The 22253-nt window shown below is 37.5% G+C and overlaps 1 protein-coding gene across 1 annotated transcript in view; it reads left to right on the top strand.

The window, feature by feature from the left end:
• The first annotated feature begins 4172 nt into the window (after positions 1–4172).
• DIP-delta (Dpr-interacting protein delta) overlaps positions 4173–22253 on the top strand; it is a 379588-nt gene continuing 361507 nt past the window's right edge. The window contains exon 1 of the mRNA XM_065219505.1: positions 4173–4974. The gene's annotated coding sequence lies outside the window, so the exon portion shown is untranslated. The remainder of the gene's footprint in view (positions 4975–22253) is intronic.

The raw sequence follows: 22253 nt of genomic DNA, 5'->3' as shown, positions 1-22253 counted from the left end.
AAGAAATATGGTTCAAAAGTTAGGAAAAAAACCGTTCTTGAAAAAATAGTGTGAACCACCCTAACATGAAAATGGTCACCCTAATGACAAAATTAAGAAAAAAGTCTAATATTTTGTGAAAAAGAACCTCCCTGGGGGCCTCCCTGGGGCCTCCCTTAACTCAGTCGGTAAAGGCGCAGCTACGAAGTAAGGCCATGCTGGAGGTGGCTGGCGATTCCCGGTTCGGTCTAGGAATTTTTCGGGTTGGAAAATTTCTCGACTTCCCTGGGCATAGAGTAGCATTGTACTTGCCACACAATTATACTAATGCAAAAATGGCACAGACATCGAAAGCTCTCAATTAATAACTGTGGAACTGCTATAGAACACTGATTTGAGAGCACGCAATAAGCTAATATGCGAGAAGCAATAGCCCAGGTAACAATGTGATGCTTAACAAGTGTTGTTTCATCAATTTCAATTCAGCCTGGTTATTTTAATCTGCCAAAAACTTAACATTAACATAATTTATAAGATTTTTAAGGCTTTCAATAACCGTCTTTTGCAACCCTTCTTCAGCCTTCTAGTTTTGTTTCAAAAAATTAATGAAAGACCATCTCATATCTAATATTTTTTATGACACTGCTTTATTTTGTTGCTGACTAATTGGATTTACGTATTTATATTGATATTATAAGTCTAAAAATTAACTTTGCGTTTCGGGATTCGAACCAGCAGTTGCTGATTCTCAAGCGTCAATCATACCTACTAGACCACTTAGGCATATGTGGGGCAAAAGGTATGATCATTATCTTGAATCACATCAAATTTAAGTTGAATAATAGCAACTGGAAGAGAATTATACAGCAATGTAGAATTGTAATCAACAAATGGTGACAGTAAAACATTACTCTCATTTTCAAGTGCAGGTAACACAATGTGGACAAAAGTGCGCGATTTATGTTGATGGTCATTTGGAGGCCATAATTGAGTTATATATTTGGAATGTGGTCTGAAAGTTCAGTGCAATATTGAGGGGCGAGCAGTCAAAACACAGGAATACAGATATTAATACTTCAGACGTCGTCGCAGCCCACTTCCACCTGGAGCCATTTCTAAAAAACTCTTCTTCATTGTCTCTAGTACTGGCGCTGCTTGGTATTAGTAAGATAGGTAGTGAATTTAGAAGAACTAAAATGCCGGAAATCTTATATCAGGCTATCAAAATATTTGTAGCGTATTGCTGATTTGTGGAATAGTGTTAAGCTTGAATGAGTCTTGTTTAATCTTCAGATCAGCTAACATAATGAGGTTGAATTATGGGATACAATTCGCTTTACGCACTACTAATCAGCTATATATTCAGCGTGGTGCATATCAGCTTTGTACACCTTAAATCAACCAAAAATCAACTTCTGTTCTTACAGTTCTGCTTGAAATGCGAAGAAACAGAAATAAGAAGAATAAAAAACAAAACTACAAATTTTTACGGTGTTCTGAGAGCAACTATATCGTTTTTCCATGGAATGGCTGTATATCTATCTTCTATAAAACCCCATAGAATGTTATCTCGATCGAAACTTTGGTTTCGGAGATATGACCAAAATAGTTAATTTTTTAAATATCACATAAATACTCACTCACCTTTCTCGGCGATGACTGAACCAATTTGAGTGCAACCAGTTCAACGCAATTGAATGCCATCTTGATCGAAAGTTTGGTTTCGTGAATTTTTGTAATAAAACAGTAATACTTACTCAGTTTTCTCGGCTTTCTTGTTTCTTTTTCGCAAAATTGCTTGTTTCTTTTTCGCAAAAAAAAAAAACTTTATTGATTTTCATGACGATTGGACATTTGGTTCTGACGATAAAACAAAAAAAAAAATGGTTTTGTGATTAAACGGTTATACTAACTGATTTTTCTCGGAGATTGCTGAGTGCAATCAGATATATTTTTTTCTATCATTAACCCTATTAAATTTCATCCAGGTCGAACATTCGGTTCCTAAGATTCACATATTCTTATTGCTCCACCTATCGTTTTCTAGTACCATTTTTGGGAAATATTAAATAGCTGTATTACAGATTCTGGTAGCTATTGTATGGGGCACCTGGCATGTGCGTGAGTGTTGAGTAAGTGGAGTAGAATTTTTAGTGAGTGGATTGAGGTTTAGGTTGTGTGAAATCAACTCAAAAATAGGATCATTGTTTACTTGTAATCTTGAAGAATGTTCAGGGTCAGTCACAGATATTTTCAGAAACGTCCAGACTTACACGAAAACTTTAATATATCTGCGAAAGTTAGTTGACAGATAATTTAAAGATTTTTAAAATATATTATTTTTAGGTAAGTACCTGGATCTTCAGGAGGGTTGTGATAACTTTAGGGTAGATTTAAGAAAATCAGGGAACATCATAGAACCTCAGAAGGCAGTTCAATACACTACAAGAAAATTGCAAGAACTTTAGAGAAGTTCCTAAAAACTCAGATCTCATATGCTTAATGATGTTCAAGCAGTTCAATTTGGTTCGAGGATATTCCGAGTATTTCAAGGAAGAGACGATAACTTCACAGCAGTTTCATTAATTAATTGCGGGAATCTTCAAGAAGTTGCAAGGAATTAGGAATGTTCCAACAAATTTTGGAATTTTCGAGGGGGGCGAAACATGTAAATCTCACACTAGCGAATGAATCTTCGAAAAATCTTCTTTTATTTCTCGCGTCTACTTGCATCACGTATCATTTTTGCAGAAATCTTCAGAATCGTCAACAATCTTCTTTCTTACTATTTAGCGCAGCTAACCACAGCAAAATACAATCTTTCCTGCATTGTAGATAGAGTCGTCCCCTCGGAAATTATGCAGGGTATTCAGGGAAGCTCCATGAATATCATGAAAATTGTTAAAACGATATAAATATTTTTTTATGAATATCTTTAAAATTAAGGGAACGTTAGACAAAATCCAAGAACATCTTGACAATTTAGAGATCTTCAGAAAAGTTTGGTGAGTTTAAAGGAAGTTCCAATCGCTTCAAGGAAGTATCGAAGGATTCACGAAAATTGCGGGAGCTTTAGATTAAACAACTTCAAAGCTGTTCAATTTTTTTCTTGATTTGTTTTCCGTAGATCTTGTTTTCCATGTAGAGCACCAATGCTACCGACGCCAGGGAGGCAGCTCCTACACCTGGATCCTACCTATCGACCCATTAACTGATGAACCGGGGACCAACGGCTTTACTTCCTTTCCGAAGGATGTTATGCCTCAGAACATCCTGGCGGCGCCGACTGAGATTGATCTTAATTAGGGGTAATTTCGCTACTGCTCGTATTCTTATTTTATAATAATATATTAAAAGGAAATTGGGTTGGAATCCACTTGAAAATTTATTTGGAATCCACTTGAAAATTTATCTGGAATCCACTTGAAATCGTAAAATGTGCGATGGGTCAGTAATGTTTTCCTCGATTTTCCTCAAAAATCTGCTAGAATATTAGAAAAATCGTGAATAAATTTACTCACTACCTTTCGACTTTTTACAATTTTGAGTGAAATCTGGCTCAATTTTGAGTTGATCTCATCGGACTAGAGAAGTGTTGCGGCTACACTGAAAGCACATATGGACTTCCACATGTGCAGTAAATTAAAACTCAGCCTTCGACAGTGAACCTAACTTTTCACTCCCTCCATTGTTCAATGAAAATTCTTTTTTTTTTCTTTTCGGAGACCCATGCAGCTCATCACTTCGTAACAAGCAACCCTTTTGTTTACAGCTAAACCGCAAGATTGTGCGACCTACTCCGTTGGGTTACAGCCGCTAGTGCATGCAACCCTGACCTTAATATGCATTGCATGGTTTTGAACCTTACAGTAACTCAATTCCTCCCCTATTCCTATCGGCATCTTCGGGTGTTCATCGCACTCGACCACAACCAGAAACGTGGCGCGTGCGCCATGGATGCTGTGAGTTCGACGTCGCCGTCGTGTCGGAGTTGGACATGGCCAAAGCACCGAAAGAAGCCGCCAGCAGCAGCCAGATGATTGCACTTGACTTCGCGGTCGCATGATGCAAGCCAATAGCACCCGAATGCCTAAATGCCGATACATACTTCGGGATGTATGAGTCCTGCTGCTGCTAGCGCTAGCTTCTGAATAACAACGATTAGTCAGTCTCTCGGAGTTAGCCGTCGGGATCGGGTATGTTTTTAGGAAGGTCCTAGCGAGTTGAGTATTCGTACGCGATTCGGTTCCGTGATTAAGTGCATCCTCAGCAAGCAGTGCGAAAGTGTTTTTCCTCGTTGGCGTTGGTGATTGACATACGGACAGAAGCCTGGGAGAGGAACCTGTCGCGCGTTGTTGGTACCGAAGTCTGTAGGATGCATTTGCACAATTGATAGTTTGCCCGTGTTTTCCGTGGGACGATCAGGCCCAAATAGGAGTGCAGCATCACAACGCGTAGGATTTACCAACGAGTGCTGTGAAAGTTTTCCCCATTTTGTTATTGTTTTTGGCGGAGGGACTGGTGCTATTTGGGTGATGCTGCTGGTGATGACGATGCGATGACGGTTATCCTGCTGAGTGGAATGATTTTCTGTTAGTGCACTGGAGTTCGGAACGTGGCGAAGAGGTTGCAATTTCTGAAGAAGACGAAGCACGGGATCGGTGAAAGCATTGCGGATGTGGATGATGACGATGGTGATGCTTTTTTCGGGGGAAATAGCCATGATGATTATGATGCTGTAGTAGTGAGAAGCACAGAACTTCGGCCCCCCAAACGAAGCTAGCGGATGCGAAAAAGGTGTTTTATGAGTGTTTATGTGTAGTGTGCTTCGAGCAGCACCGGAATAGTGCATTTCGACGGTATTGTTTTTGTTTTGGTGAAACTTTCGGTGCAACTTTGTCGGAAAGGATTGAATGGAGGCCTGCAATCAATTCGGAGTCTGTGTGCTTGACAACATTGTGCTTTAAATTGGAAGTTGTTAGGTTGAAGTTGATGGTGAGATATTTAAACATTAACTATAAATTAGTGCCGTCGTTTTATAAAATTTAAACGTCAAATTACCACAAAATGGTTGTTCTTTTTCTTGAAGATAATTTTAATTTATAAATATTAGATGTTAAGATTTCGCTGCCGATGAATTAAAAATAAACAAACCCTTCAGTAAATAAGTATAGCTATGGCATCTTACTTTCGCTTCAAGTATATGATTCGATATTCGCTGGTAAACATCGCCTGTCAAGGAACAAATTGGTCTGGAATTCCATTGTATTCAAGTGCTTACTGTTTAGTACACGTACGTTGGAGGCTTAAAGGATAAAACTATCCAATGCCGGTGATATGATGAATTATGCGTGATAAGCTCAGGACATCCAGGTCGTAATCAAAAGTGTGCAGATTACCTACTGAATCGATAATAAAGAAAACAAAATTAAACACCCACCCGAATGATTCGCTTACAGTTTTGAATAAAAAATAAACCGAATCTATTAGCAATTAAGACATGAACAGTTTCTGCATTGTGTTCGTAGGAAGACTTTTCAAATAAATGCTGGTTCACATTAATATTCGAGAGCACGTTGTACTAAGACGAGTAAATATAGCGGTGCCGGTGGCGACTGCCCCTCACTCCAAAGGGCCTGAGTTCAATTCCAGTCGGCACCGTCGGGATTTTCTAAAGCATAAAATCTTTGATCACGTCAGGGAAGTAAAACTGTTCAACCCCGGTCCATGAGTTGATGGGTCGATAGGTAGGTTCCAGGTGTGGGAGCTGCCTTCCTGGCGTCTGTAGCATTGGTACTCAGTACAGAAAACAAGATCGAAAAATCAAGGAAAAAAAAAGATAAGTCTATCGTTTTTTTGCAAACCCAGTGTAAGATCGGATCAAAACCAAGGTTCCAGCTAGTCTGGTTACATGGACCTGATTACCTCTACGCAGAACAGTATTATGTTGTAATGACGGATCCTGGATGATCCTGGATTAGCATTTGTACCAAAATTCGCAATTCGTAGAGTGCTTTAATTGACCACTTTGTCAAGCAGTTTTGGCTTGACTTTCTACCAGCGATTTCACAAAACTGGACCAACTAATTTCTATTTTTTTTATGAAACACACAAATGTTGGTTACTTTTCTCGAGGTTCTAGAAGAAAAAATCTCAAAATAATGTTTTATTTAAAAGTTCGAGTGGTAGTAAATGTCATTTTAACTACTCGAATGAAGTGGTTAATTGTAAACAGAGAATACAAGTGAAAGATAGAATACATGAACTTCCGTGGAATAGCTTTCGAATAACGGTTTTCCCGAAAGGTAGATATGCTAGCAGCTCTAGTTTGCTATACGACTGGGGCACAAATGGTGAAATTTTCCGTAATGCGGTGTACAGCACAACGAACTGGCTTTCCTTTTCATGGAATTGATATGTGCTAACTAAAGGCGGGAGTAGCCGTCAACAATGCTGATGATGGTACAGCACCCAACAACCACCTTACTGCTTTCTCTCTGAGATGACTACATTGGTCATGACGAGAGGAGCAACACAATAGTTGGGTAAAGAAGAACTGCATTATAACACACCATCGACTGGGAATGCTTTCGGTAACGTGGTTCTTTAGGTACTGATGAAACGTCGCCGCTAGAACTTTTCCACAGCCGCAGACAGTATATGAGCAAAGTCAAACGCACACTTTTTTGCCTGTAGATTTGAAGATGTACTTCAAATCCCCGCGTACATCGTATGGGTTAGGCAAAGAAGTGAGTGTTGACTTTAACGGAATTAGCTATTGCCTACCTAACGGCTAAATTTTGATAGATTTCAAAATTAAATTGTAGATCTAAAAACATAATTTGTCAATCAATTTGTCTTGAGTCCCAACAGGTTTTTGAACCCGTCTAGAAAATTGTGGATCATGAAATGGTTCCGGAGTTATTCCGGTTTCCGTTGGGATCACTCTGTTTCGCCATTTTTCTTGACTGTTATAGTTGTAAATACGGTAAACATGAAGTTTTCTCACCCAAATGATATAATTGAACCAACCGTGACTATATCTATGGCCACATTGGCCCTCCCAGGAATGTTCCAGTGCCCTCGGGGAAGTGACCAAGTCTCGACAAGAGTCAAAACTCGTTGTGACATATCAAACTTTATGAATTTTCTTTACTCGTCCTGTAAAGCCCTTATTTGGAGTCAACGGTAACATTGGTCCTCTCGAGGATTTTTCGGTGCCCCAGGGAAGTGTCTTATTCTCGAAAAGAACCGAAACCTGCCATGCAACATTTCAAACTTCATGATATCTCGAAACTCGGCCAGTCAATGTCTTACTGAGAGTTTGTGGTCATATTGATCCTCCCGGGAATGTTCTGGTATTTTCGAGGAAGTAGCCAATTCTCGACAAAAGCCAAACCTGTCGTGCAACATATCGAACTTTATGATCAAACAAAACATCGCCATTACTGTCCTTATTGAAAGCCCACGCTCATATTGGCCATTCCGAACATATTCTGGTGCCCCCGGAAAAGTTACCAATTCCCAAAAAGTACCAAAACCTGCCATGCGACTTATCAAACTTTATGATTTTTTTCAAAAGCTCGGCCTTATTGACGGCCTTATTGAGAGTCAGTAGCCTCATTGTCCCTCCCAGAAATGTTCTGTAGCCCGCAGGAAAAAGACCAATTCTCGACAAAAGCCACATATGACATAAGTCATATCATGATTTTTCCAAACTTGGCCAGCTAAGGCCTTATTAAGAGCTTGCGGTGAAATTGTCCTTCCCGAGCATATTTCGACACCCCCGAGGAAGTGACCAATTCTCGAAAAGAACCAAAACCTGCCATGTGACATATCAAACTTCATGATTTTTCAAAACTCGGTCAGTAAAGGCTTTAATGTTTGTTTTGGCTGGACGCAATCTGGAGCTTATGAAACTCATTTATGTTTTCTTGAAGAATATTAACCTTAGATTGTAAGTTTGATTAACCTTGTGTTTAGTTAGTATTTTGTGTGTGTGGATTTTTTTCCATGTTTGTTTTGTAATAATAGAAGAATTACACTGCTGATGTCAAGTTGAAAAGGAATAAGTTCATGTTTTAGAAATAATGAAATATTTGTATCAATTCAAACCTCGTTATCTCTTTCCCCATCCATGAAACTGTAAATCTTCACTTACCTTGAGACGACCGCGAGTACTCGTTACAATTCTTTTAACTTTAGGTTTTACTCAAGATTTAAGACATTAACAATATAAAGGGTAAATGACGGCTTCGGCAATACCTTATTCTATTATCGTCAGGGGGTAAACAACATCCTTGTTAGCTCAATTTTGGCATGTGAATACATTGTGTATTCAAGCATCTATTGGTCAAATTTGAGTGCTCTAGGACTTTGTATAACCCCCTGGCGATAATAGGTTAAGGTATTGCCGAAGCCGACATTTCCCCTAACACAAATGGAAGTTTGGCTCTGTAAAGTTTATTCGATAATTCCCAAAAAAAAAGGCTTTCATGAGATTCTGCAGCCACATGCGCACTCCCAGACAAGTTCCGCGGAAGTGGCCAATGCTCGAAAAGATCTAAAACCTGCCATGCGGCATATCATACTTCATATTTTTACTAAGCTCGACCAGTGGAGGTCTTATTGACACTCCATGATCATATTGGCGAATTTAGGCATGTTCCGGGACCCTGGGGGAAATTGCCAATTCTCGGCAAGAACAAAAATCTATCGTGCGACATATCAAACTGCATGATTTTGCAAAATTCAAGCAGTAAAGCTCTCATGGAGAGTTCACGGTCCCAGGTATGTTCCAGTGTCCTCGAAGAAGTGGCTAATTCTTGACAATATCTAAAATCCTGGAATAGCCTATGGGACCGTGAACACTCAATAAGTCATCTACTACGTGAGTTATGTAAAGTCATAAAGATGTTGTATATGGTCATCGACAAATTATTCTAAGTGGTAGGTGGCGAGGGGAGTCTCAAAATTTATTACAATTTCTTACAATAGGGGAAGAGGGGGATTGAAATTTTCTTACATAAGAAGTGAACAAACATTAAATGAGCATATAAAGTTGGTCAAATACAGTCAACTCTCCATAACACTCATTATTTCAGGGACCATCAAGCTGTAGGATTATCGACTGATAATATAAATAACAGTGAATTCGTACATAATTTTAGGAATAATTCTATTATTCCATCTAATGTAATTTCTGACCTTATTGGCCTATATAGAATCAAAAAATAATTCATGAATCCATTTACGGAAACTCTGAGTAGTTGATTAATAAATAGCCATTCTATAGCAAAATGATATAGTGGTTCTCAGAGTTTCGTAAAAATTGTAGTTTTGTTCATTATTGCAAAATATTACGGTGACCATTTCCTTGTTAGAGTGATCCAAAAATCGATTTTTTTTTTCAATGACCTCTTGGACAGCGTTTCCAAATGAAACTGCCGATGGTTGAAGTCAAACGTGCGATTGCTTGGTTTGGGATATACTGTTGCACCGATTCTAGGGTCCGTTCATAAACCACGTAGACCAAAATTTTATACGTTTTAACCCTCGTAGACTTCAGTAGACTTTTCTTAAAACCCTCCCCCTCCCCTGTTCAGTCTCGTAGACTTTTGTAATTGTTGTATAGTCTCAGATTATATTGTATTCATAATAAAATTAAACTTTTGCAGAACACATATTTTATGAAAGGAAATTAATATTATTTGCTTTAGATATGAAATAAACAATTGTTTTTCGTGCAGGAATCGAAAAATGTAGAACATTGATCATCTATGCCGAGATTTGTATTTGTAGCTTATGAGAAATCAGATATTTCGGAATTCAAATTCAAGCCCGAATTTAAGCAACGTAGGCTGTGAAAATAACTAACTCCCCCTCATAAGCTGGCGAAGACTTTTCATAACCTCCATTCCCGTAAAAAGTCTACGTGGTTTATGAACGGCTCCTAACAACCAGCTGAAATGGAAAAGAAACTCAATTTAATTTTCGTTGGGTTGCGTACGTTTTGGTCTCGGAACATTTGAGTTTACATGACATCTTTGCTTTCAATTCATGATTTACGTCACATGTAAAAAATAGTTCCCACAATATACATTATCAAGTGATGATAGACTTTTAAAATATCAATTAAAATTATTAAAGAGCGCAATAAATCATACACGGGTAAAACAACCCAACAACGGTTGAGTTCATTAAACTTACGGTTCAAACTTGGAGTCTCTCATTGGCTCTCACGTTTGTTGTCAAAAGCTAAATGAGTAAAACAACCTAATGGGGATTTTCCGTGCGCCAAGTTAACGTTGAGTAAGGCCGAGTTGCCGAGTAAAATTTAACTCGTGGTAAAAAGTGACATTTCGAAAGTTATTTTCTATGTTCGAAAATCCCTGTGCAGTCGATCGACCAGTTTTCGAGAAGAACTTAGCCAAGGTTGTCAAAATTTAACTTCTTGTCTGTCAAAAGTAACCACGCTCGGATAGCAGGGTTAATCGATAACTTTCCATCTATCACATTTTATCCAAAAGCTAAAATAATCCACCAAATGGTTCAGAGCCTAAGAGGTGTACAACTTAATACTGCGTAGTTTGAACTTGGCGTAGGGTGAAAACAACTTACAAGTAAATAGTCTGTTTACATGGGAGTAAATGCAAACAACTTCGAGCCTGTTAACTCAAAATTAAGCTGGCGCACGGAACATATCAACCTGAGTGAATGGAACTAGTCAGCGCCAGTGGTGTAGTGGTAAGCGTGACTGCTTTCTTACCCCAATGGGTCTCGGTTCAATCTAAGCTGAGGTCAGTGGCCTTTTTCTGGTCACGTCTTTCTTCGGAAGAGAAGTAAAGCCGTTGGTCCCGGCCCATGTGTTTTGAATGGGTGCGACATCCTACGCAAGTGTGGAAGCTGCCTTCCTGCACATTCGATTGCCGTCAATGGATAGCAATCGATGTCCGTCGTTGATTGGCACTAAATTGCGGAACAGACCGATGTTAAATACAGGAAAAAGGGTGAATGGAGCTCAATATAAGGTACGGTTAGGGTAGGAAGGTATTAAGCACCTCCTCCCCTCCTGGGGAAACACCCCGTTTACCGTTTCTACGATTTCAGAACGAAAAAAAGGAGCACAGCCTGTGTAGGAAAGGTTGAATCTATGATCATGAATGTAGCCGCGTATTTAGACACGATGTCGTTAGATTTCACAGGTTGCATAAGCGACGAAATAAATCAATTGAGCACTCTGTCATTAGAAATGGCCGCTGGAGGCTCGATACAGAAAAACTCCATATGCTACGAACTGCTTGATGAATAAATAGAATCTGTATCAGCGCATATAAACTAATTACAACGTCATGTTAGAGGAAAAACTAGACCAGCCGCTGGGCAGCCAGACCCCTTACCTAGTCTACAGGAGGAAATAAATAGTGTGCACAGCGGGGCTGGCATTTGCTTGATACCAGAAAGGTGTGGAGCCGACTGGTCCGATTACTACACTCGTCATTTACGCCGGGCTAAGCAACAAAAACCTACTGACAAGGCTCGTAAGAAGATGAAACAGGCCAAAAAAAACTTAAAGAACGCGCGCAAGACCAAAGACAATACCCAAGCAGGAGAAAATAACAAACGAATACCAAATTCTGATCTGAAACCAAATTTTGGTATTGACCAACATGACATAAGAGGTTAAATACCAAAGAATAATTCCAAAATATTACATGCAAAATACTTTGTAAATGGTAAAAAGGTAAATGAATCATTAAACAATGACGATGTTCCTTAATAAGTAAAAAAAAATCTCCTTAAATTAGATCGGGTTGCCCCTTAAATGATTGATCAAAATACGTAAAAAATCTTAAAATGTTCAGTAAATATTTAAAGTACGCTCCCTAAAATAGAGAAAACTGTACATTAAGCATTTGAAAATACTCCTTAGTATGCACCGCTTTGCACCATTTTGAAGTGTCATTGTACCATATATCATCGGAAAAGCTGCTGCAGAAAGGTTAATAAGTACCATGAAGTCAGCTGAAATGTTCAGTAAAAATGCACAAATGCACACAATGATTTACTGAACATTTCAGCTGATTTCATGGTACTTATTAACCTTTCTACAGCAGCTTTTCTTATGATATATGGTACAATTACACTTCAAAATGGTGCAAAGCGGTGTATACTAAGGAGAATTTTCAAATTCTTAATGTACAGTTTTCTCTATTTTAGGGAGCATACTTTAAATATTTACTGAGCATTTTAAGATTTTCAACGTATTTTGATCAATCATTTAAGGAGCAACCCGATCTATTTTAAGGAGATTTTTTTTACTTATTAAGGATCATTTCATCTGCATTAATGAGGAAAAGTAGGGCTGCTCTTTATAAATAACAAAAATTGATATTAACATACCAAAAGAATACCTTTGTGGTACTGTTTTTGTATTTCATTTGCATAATTTGGTATGGAATGGTATTATTGTTTGGTATTTTACCTCTTATGTCAGTCTCATCCATACCAGTTTAAGGTATCGATAAATTCGTTCCTGCTCAAATGCATTCCCTAGGAACACGAAACCAAATAATTGTAGTAATTTTGACGTCCGATCGAACATCAGTACTGACAACAACAATAACAATTACACCCAGGGCAAATACAACAACCGCAGTACAGTAAACCTCGACAGCAAAAATCGTTACCTTCCCTCGGATAGAGAGCTACTCACCGCTGCAAAGGATCACATTTCGACACGCCCGACAATGCGTTTCGAAAGAGGAGAAACTTGAAGCCCCTATCCAGCTGAGGTTTCACCAAGTACACCTTTACACTGGACTCCGAGTGGTTCAGTCTACTGTTCACGACAGAATTTTCGACTTTATTGACGCATTCCACAGAAGAAGACGACGACGAATTGTAGCAAAATTTTGTTGACCAGCTCCGAAGGGCTTTCCTGAAACCGTGACGAAATCTAAACATCAAATAGTTTTAATAATTTATCATAGGTGACTCCAAAAATTTCCTCATTTCAAAACTCTCATTCAACTGAGACTCTGAGTGCACTGCCAAAACTTTAACTGTATGAGAGTCGTAAAAGGGATGAATGAAATTTATAACAAAATTGTATGTTGAACGTACTCAATAATTAAGGCAACAGAGGCAAGTTGAACGTATTGAGGAACGATCAAAACTTTTCGTGGTCTGATAAAAAATCTGGTGTTGGAGTTTTGTTAGCATTTTCAGTGGAGATTGATTCTGCAATTATCGTTACAACTAAGTTCAAAGATGCCTGCGTAAATGCTCACATATCATGCCACATCGCCTCAGTTTATTGGAAGTGCTAATACAAACTGTTATGAAAAGTTTTTGGAAATAGTCGATGAAGTAATGAGTTCTCTCGCACCCGACGATAATTTTGTTTAATACATACGGACACTTTTTGCTTTTAAGATCATTTATCAACTAAAATTTCTGTGTACCAAGTCCAATGTGGCACAATAAAAAGCATCACACTGCGATTGCATATTCTCTGTTTACGGTCATAAAGAAGTTTTTGAGTATCGTTCAGCCAATTAATCGTAGACGCATTTCGCGCCAAATCGTATTCGGAGCTGGCAGCACCCACTCAGATTTCAATGAAACTTTCTGGATGTGTGGACCTTGACTAAATATGCCACTTAGTTTTTCCAAAATTTATCTAGACTAACATTTGAGAAGGGCCAAACTTTTTCTGCCGATTTTTTTCAAAAAATATTATGGAAAAATGACAATATCTACAAAAATGTGTTGTATGGACGACTTTTAGGAAATTGTCCAAGTTATCGAAAAAAAATACTTGATTTAAGACCTACACTGAAAAAAATCGATTTTTAAAATTTAAAGACGATTTAAAAAAATGGCCATGTTTGATTTGGATGAAATTTTGCCTCAAGATAGGTAATTATGTTTACTACCAACCGTCCATACATTGCAAGATGGGTACTTTTAAGGAAAAAAAGTTTTTCTTACAAAAACTTTTTCATGTCTGAACTGATTTTTTTTTTTGATTTGCCATTTTCACACAAAACTAAACCAGTGAAGCTCAAAATCATCTCAGAATCCAATGAAGCTCAATTTGCGATTCAATTTTGTCTAATCAGCACTTAAGTTCACTTTGATTATTCGAGAATTTCATATGAAAAGGGCTCATGATGCATTTCTCGCCAAATCGTATTTGGAATTGGCAGCACCCTCTCAGAGTTCAATAAAACTATTTGGACATGTAGACCTTGTCAAAAAATATCATTCCCTTATTCTGCTGTCTACTACTGATGCAAAATTTCATAATATGCGAGAGAAAAAAGACAAGATTTTTCATGTATCATTTATTTATATATTTTCAATGTTTTAAACCTATTTTCATACATGCAATACATACATACAAGTTAAGTATTTTTGGTTCATCTTCTGAATTAGAAAACCTTTTTGCCGCTACTTTGTCACCAGTTACAAAACTGTGGAATTTCTGTGTGCCACATTTTTTCGATAATTTGGTCAATTTCCTAAAAGTCATCCATACAACATATTTTTGTTGGAGTTGTCATTTTTCCATAATATTTTTTTGAAAAAAATCGGCAGAAAATGTTTGGCCCTTCTCAAATGTTAGTCTAGATAAATTTTGGAAAAACTGAGTATGCAAAAGTGCTTATTTAGTCAAAGTCTACACATCCAGAAAATTTTATTGAAATCTGAGAGGGTGCTGCCAGCTTCGATTTGATTTGGCGCGAAATGCGTCCATACCGTCAGGCCATTTTTCACAGAGATGGCACTGTTCCGCTGGTAGAAAGTAATAAAAATCACCATAAATAAATTGAGAGAAGTGAGAAAAATTCACTTTCGATGCACTTTCAGGTTGAAAAAAGTGAACGACACCCTAAAAAAACATGTATGTCGTTCACTTATTTCCATGAAATTATAAATAAGCTACAATGAAATAAAAATGATTTTCCCCATACAGTTTAACCCGCTTTACTACCAGTCCCCAGAGAGTGAAAAAATTCAAATTTAGGAGCGGAAAACCCCTCTCACGAGCACAGTCTCTGAACCAACCATGTTTTTGATGACACTCTATTTGTAATTTACCTCTCACAGTCTACAAAATGGAGTAACTGACACTGCAAATTATTAATTGCCAATTAATGCTGTTAAATCGGTTTCTTATGTTATTCAAATTAATCATGTTACCATGCTTCTGCATTAATTTGCCTAGTCAGAAATAACACATACACTTAGTTACATTAATTGTTAAGTTGTGGTCAAAACATGCATGGTACCCCGCGCAAAGTCTGAGATCAAATCGAAATCTAAATTTGATGTTGTGATTTCGCTGATAATGATTACATAGGTTGGTGTCGTGTTGGTCGTTTTTACGGTTAAAATGTCAAAATTGAGCGTAAAAAATCTTCCTATGACATCACACTGAAAACTATTTCTGCTATCAGTGAGAACAAACTGAAAACTCAATTTGATATAAATTTTTCCTGTTGATAACAAAACAAGTATTCAATTTGATGTTATGCTAAGGCAATGAAAACAAACCCGCAACAACATATTTTTGAAGAGCAAATGTACAGCAAAATGAAAACAAAATTTGATGTCAAATTTGTCAATTTCGTAAACTGACATCAAATTATGATTTCAGTTTGATGTTGATATCAAAACATGATCTCAATTTGCTGTCATTTTGATGCTGGACTTTGCTCGGGACTTCTATATATGCATTTAGATTAACATCTAAAAGTCCCTTCTTTTAAACATATTAAGCACAAAATATACTGTTTTCCCCATAGAAAAATGTAAAATTGTAAGGGAACTCTGTGTAATCCTAGACTTAAAACTTACTTTTGTAGAACATTATAATACAATCATATGTTGGGCTTCACTAAAAAAAAGTAAAAGTAAAAATAAAAGTAACATGTCAAAAACTCGATGATTTTCGGAATTTTTTTGTGAGCAAATGAAACAACGCAAACGTTTGGGGTTTTTTGCATTAAATTGCTTCAATCTTCCTCTACATTTGAGATTTTTTTCATTGGTGTTTGACCTATGTGGCTCCTTGGGGTCACATCTAAAGGAGGTCGCCTCCGGTGGGGATTGGCGGGCATTCTAGAGACCTGAAAAATGGACAAAACCTACTCTTATCAATTTGACCTTATTCAGAAAAGATTTTTTCTATGTGGACCAAAAAACAAAAAAAGACCTGAAAATTATTTATTGTTATTTTTTCATGATATCAGTGGTTCACATAATGAAAAAATCTATTTCCTTTAAGATGCGCCAGGTTTCAAGTCATTTGGATGAGAACTTTTTGAGTTATCCTTCCCGCCAATTTGGAAAACACCGTTTCGAGAAAAACGCGTTTAAAGTTTTGGGTTGTGTAAAAACATGATTTCTGGAACTTACGGTTAATCGGCGATACCGGGGCCAAAGATCACTCCTTCCTCGTGCTCGAAGCATTTAAAAAATTAAAGTTAAATATAAAAAATCGATAAAAAAATATTATTACGTGTATTTCCCCCCATAAGAGGGTCAGCTATAATTTTAAAAACCCATACACTATCAAATTATTATATATTACAAACGTAAGAGCTATTCTGGAATACTGGAATCCGAACATTGCCGTACACGAGGAACGCATAGAATCTGTCCAAAATCAGTTCCTTTTATATGTCCTTCGCAAATTGAATTGAACCGCATTTTCTCTTCCATCATATGAAGCACGCTGCATGCTCATCAACTTACAAACACTCAAAGAATGCCGCGAAGTTGCAATGCTTTTCTTCATCAATGACATAATTTCACATCGCATAGAATCATCAGCTATACTTTCACAATTAAACTTCTACACACCCTGGCTGCATATAAGAACACGAAAATTATTCTCAGAAAAATCACACAGAACAAATTACGCAAAAAATGGCCCCTTCAATCGAGTGATGCGACAGCATACCCGAGCAAAGTCTAGCATCAAAATGACAGCAAATTGAAATCAAGTTTTGATATCAACATCAAAATGAAATCCTAATTTGATTTCAGTTTATGCAATTGACAATTTTTTTTTTCATTTTGCTGTACATTTGCTCTTTAAAATATGTTGTTGCGGTTTTGTTTTCGTTGCCTTAGCATATCATCAAATTGAATACTTGTTTTGTTATCAACAGGAAAATTGATATAAAATTGAGTTTTCAGTTTGCTCTCACTGATAGCAGAAATAGTTTTCAATGTGATGTCACAGGAAGACTTTTTTGCTCTCAATTTTGTTATGTCAACCGTTAAAACGACCAAAACAACACACTTAGAAAAAATCATGTAAATTTAGGTGTTCTGAGACTGACGTATACGAGCGTCAATTTTGACACAAATTTGAGTCATAATAGACGAGAAATTCAGCTCAATCAAACGTACTTTTCGTCGAGAAACGAACTTTTCAGTTTCGGAGCACTTAATTTTACATGACATGTTTGTTTACGTCTAATCCTTCATGTCAAAGATGAATTACGTCACGTGTAAAATTAGTTATTTCTAAGTGTGAACAGCAACCTGAGCAATCATTATCAGCAAAATCACAGCATCAAATTTAGATTCCAATTTGATCTCAGACTTTGCTTGGGTAATCTACACACTCAGAAAAATTGATGTAAATTTTGGTGCTCTGAGACTGACATATACGCGCGTAAATTTTGACATAAAATCGAATCATAATAGACGCGAAATTCAGCTCAATCAAACGTACTTTGGAATTTTTCAGTCTCGGAGCACTTAATTTTACATGTCATGTTTGTTTACGTCTCATTATTTATGTCAAAGATGGATTCCGTCTCGTGTAAGATTAGGTATTTCTAAGTGTGTACTCTGTGAATTCATTAGCATCACTATGTCAAAAGAATAAATTAAAACCCGACTTAAACATGATAGAAATAATGCAAAGTATGTAAGTAAAACATTGTAACCATTGTATGTAGTTGTTTCCACGTCCGATCAACCACTACACACATACTTGAGTTCCTTGATTATTCTTTTATGGTGATTCCTTGTAGAGTACACAAACGGTCGCCACATTCACACTTAGAAAAATTCATGTTAATTTAGGTGCTCTGAGACTGACTTATACGAGCGTCAATTTTGACATAAAATTTAGTCATAATAAACGCTGAATTCAGCTCAATCAAACGTACTTTTCGTCGAGAATCGAGCTTTTCAACTCGTAGAACTTAATTTCACATGACATGTTTGTTTACGTCTCATACTTTATGACAAAGATGGATTCCGTCACGTGTAAAATTTGTTCTTTCTAAGTGTGTAGGCATACATGCACTTCCACTTCAAATTTTCAAACACACAATTTTCGGAAATCAGAACCCCATTTCGTTTGAAATTGCTACTTCATGAATGCTACAGTGCAACAAACGTGGTGTACCATTTTAACAAATTTTAACGTGTTGCAGAAGCGGTTATGTAAGGGCGCCGGTGGTGTAGTGGTAAGCGTGATTACCTCTCACCCCAGCAGGCCTGGGTTCAATCCCAGTCGGCGCCGACGGGATGTTCTGAGGCATAACATCTCTGATCACGCCTTCCTTCGGAAGGGAAGTAAAGCCGTTGGTCCCCGGTTCATGAGTTGATGGGTCGATAGGTAGGGTCCAGGTGTGAGAGCTGCCTTCCTGACACGTCGGTAGCATTGGTGCTCAGCACGGAAAACAAGATCGACGGAAAAAAACAAACCAAAGGAAAAAAAAAGCGGTTATGTGAGCACTTAAAGTTTCGAAGTGTTCAAGAGAATAAGGATGTCACAGTGAATCATCTTAAAGGTAATGGATAATGGACACAAAGTTGAAGCGTTTGTATGCCGATTTCAGCAAAGCATGCGATCGTATTGACAAACCGCTGCTTTTGCAAAAAATGCAAAAAAGGGCTTTCAACACGGACTTCTCAAATAGATCGAATCATACTTAAAAAAACGCTATCAAATTGTTAAATTCGACCCAGTTAAACTCCGAAATACCGGCTAAAACTACATCCACAATCAATGGTACCTCTCTGTATATAGTTCCATTAGCGATGTAATATAGACAAAAAGTTAGATGCTTGTCGCGTTTTACATTCTTAGGTGGAAGATGAACTAGCCTTCGGCTAAAAATCTCAAAAATAAAGATTAAAAAAAAAACATTGTCAGGAGACATTTTTATGAAACATTAACCTTTGTTTTTTTTTTATAAAGGTCAGAGGACACTCGATAAGTCACTAAGGCAGGATATAATAATTTCGTGCGAGGAAATATTGTCTAAATATCATTTTCATTAACTTAGAAATCGCTATTATTCGCTAATGTAACTGTGAAAGTGCTCAAATAAAAATGAGATGAGAGCAGGCGGAAAGACCCAGCTGAGACGTAACGGCAAACATTCTTTTGAATATAAAAACCAATAAACGATCCATAGCAAATTTAAAAACGCTCCTTGAAAATACCCAAATGATCCATAAAACCCCAGTGATAATCCCTTAAAATGTGTGAATGACCCATAAAAATATCAATATGGTCCATATTTTCAGTAAAATTTAGCAAAACAATTGTAAAAATGTACCGCTAATTATCTAATGAATGAGCATTGAAATTGTAAGAATTACCCATACACATATTGCAAATGATCCATAAAACATTCAGCGACGAACCTTAAATTAATGTAAGTGATCCATAGAAAATCAAGTTTGCGCTCTTAAAAATATAGGCATGATCCATAAATTAGACATATACTGTTCATGTTTTGAACACTAACTTTTCGATTTTGTTCCATAAATCTTGACAAAATGTTCCATTACTACGAAGCTACATAGATTAACTGACATACCCGTGAAGTGCGAAGCAACGGGTAAGCGTCTAGAATTAGCTTCCATAAAAAGCTTATATAATAATCTTAATAACACTCTGAACACGATGCCTCTGGTCAAATGTGTAGCGGCAAACTTGTAATGTTTGAAAAATCATTGCTCAGCTATTTATTGACGAAATTCAAATCTATGGGCGCTACTTGAAACTTAAGACTTTAAAGATTTATTCGGTATGAATAGGTTTAAAATCTATTGTTAACATTTTCAAATATTACCAATTTCCGTTACACATTTTACCGGTTGCATCGTGTTCGGAGTGATAAGAAGCATCCTAGAGAATATTTTTTAGAAGCTTTTTTTAGATGCTTATTCTAGATGCTCGCCCATCGCTCGTCTCTTCTGACAAAAAAAAAACACGGACAGAACAGTAAACCAGAATAGCTACGCAGTAATCGAACAATTTTCCCAGGTTAATGGGTCAAATTAAAAAAAAAATAGTGTCCAAAACATGAACAATATACGTCTAATTCATGGATCGTGCCTATAATTTTAAGTGCGCAAGCTTGATTTTCTATGGATCACTTTCATTAGTTTAAGGTTCATTGCTGAATGTTTTATGGATCATTTGCAATATGTTTATGGGTAATTCGTGCAATTTACAATTGTGTAGCAATACATTTTTACAATTGTGTAGCTAAATTTTACATAAATTATGGATCATATTGATATGTTTTAAGGATCATTCACACTTTTTAAGAGACTTTCTGCGGTGTTTTATGGATCATTTGGATGTTTTTTGAAAAACGTTTTTCAATATTTTCTGGATCGTTTTATCAATTCTAAATGTACATACTTAGGACTGCCAGACGTAACAGCCTTGTAGAAGAAGCAACAACTATGTATATTTTTGAAATACTAGAAAACAATTACTTCAAACAAATTCCCTCGGCACAGCACTTCAAACGGATCTCATTTTCCACAGACAACTATAATTACATTCTTCCCTTAACCACATTCCATTTCAAATGGCACCAGCTCGTAATACTAGCATCCATACCCGCGCTATAGCACAACCAGCACCGCATGCATGCCTACATGTCTACCTAATTATACTAAAGTCACCAGGTAACGGGGTCGCACACAGACAATCGCACGTTCTCCTGTCATCCTGCAAAGTCCGGTCGTGTCCATCCTGGAAATATAAAATTAATGATAGTGACTTTCTGCGGAATTAATTTCCACCGTCAGTGCCATCCGGCACCGACGAATTTCCAACGTCGAGGAATGGTGGTGGGGCGAGGCAGGGCTGCTCCAGTTCCGGCTCTGTTTGAAACTTCCGCTTTTCAACTTTACGCGATTTTACCGAGCACCACACCACACAACCGACAACTGGCTGGGGTTGCACACACGAAAGATCTCTTACTGATGCTGCAGCGAATAGGAACTCGTATGAGCTACGAGGACGCAGGAAGGTTGGAGACTGATTAAGCGGGGGTCATGAATAAATAGTGGGAATGTGTCTGAAGTTCTCCGCGCCTTTTTTTTTCGGGTGCAGACTAAAGAGAAGGGTTAACATTTTGGTTTGGTCCGCAGTGTAAGCTTCTTGGTAGAAGAAATCGATTTTGATTGTGAGGTTTTCAATGAATTAGTTATTATTTTAAGTTTGGAGCAAAGGGGTATCTTTTGCGCTGGTTGACTGTTTTCAAGCAGGAGAGAAAGAACAGGTGATGATCTTAAAGGAATAGTGGAAGTATTTATTTTCAACAATGCAGATGGTTTCGGGAATGCAAAAAAAACAAATTACTCTTTAAATATAGCTTCCCCAAAATATAGCTGCGAACATTTCCTATACGTATAAATAACTGGTTTACCCTCAGTGCTTTCTTAGCTGTCGAAACAAGTAGCTAAGTTTTTTTTTTGGTGTGCGTCACGGGATTGCCTGTTATTCGATAGCAACTGTTGTTGCGGTGCTAGCTCATTGCGTGAAGTAAAAACCGTCAATCAACGAAATCGCAACTTTAGTAAAAGCGCTGGATGCGGCTTCTACGCAGGTGATCGCTGCATACCGTATAGCGGAGGATAAATCTATGTTCATCAAGTTAAAATCATAGGAATCATTGCCTACTGCACAACCGTGGAACATCAATTTTCCATTAAGCCGTTGGAAAATCAATCGAGGTACGGATGAATTCCTGTCTCAAACGCAGCCAGTACAGCAACAACAGGAAAAGGAAAACAAACAACGGATCAAAGAAGAAACCAGTGGCAGGACGTACGCTGATGTAGTGAAAGGAGATGCGTCGTTAATGGACAACGATAACGACAACGCCACAATGGTCCCAAAGCCGTACTTAGAAAGACAAAAATGTTTGCGCTAAAACCGTTGGTTTTAGGCATATGGTGTCTAGCGAAAAGTTTCTTCATAT

This window comes from Ochlerotatus camptorhynchus, unplaced genomic scaffold (assembly GCF_037179485.1).
Source record: "Ochlerotatus camptorhynchus isolate MF236.1 unplaced genomic scaffold, CSIRO-AGI_Acam_v1.1 ptg000105l, whole genome shotgun sequence".
Classification (NCBI taxonomy): Eukaryota; Metazoa; Arthropoda; class Insecta; order Diptera; family Culicidae; genus Ochlerotatus; species Ochlerotatus camptorhynchus.
The sequence above is the reverse complement of the archived record's forward strand: the minus strand, read 5'-3'. Positions and strand labels throughout refer to the sequence as shown.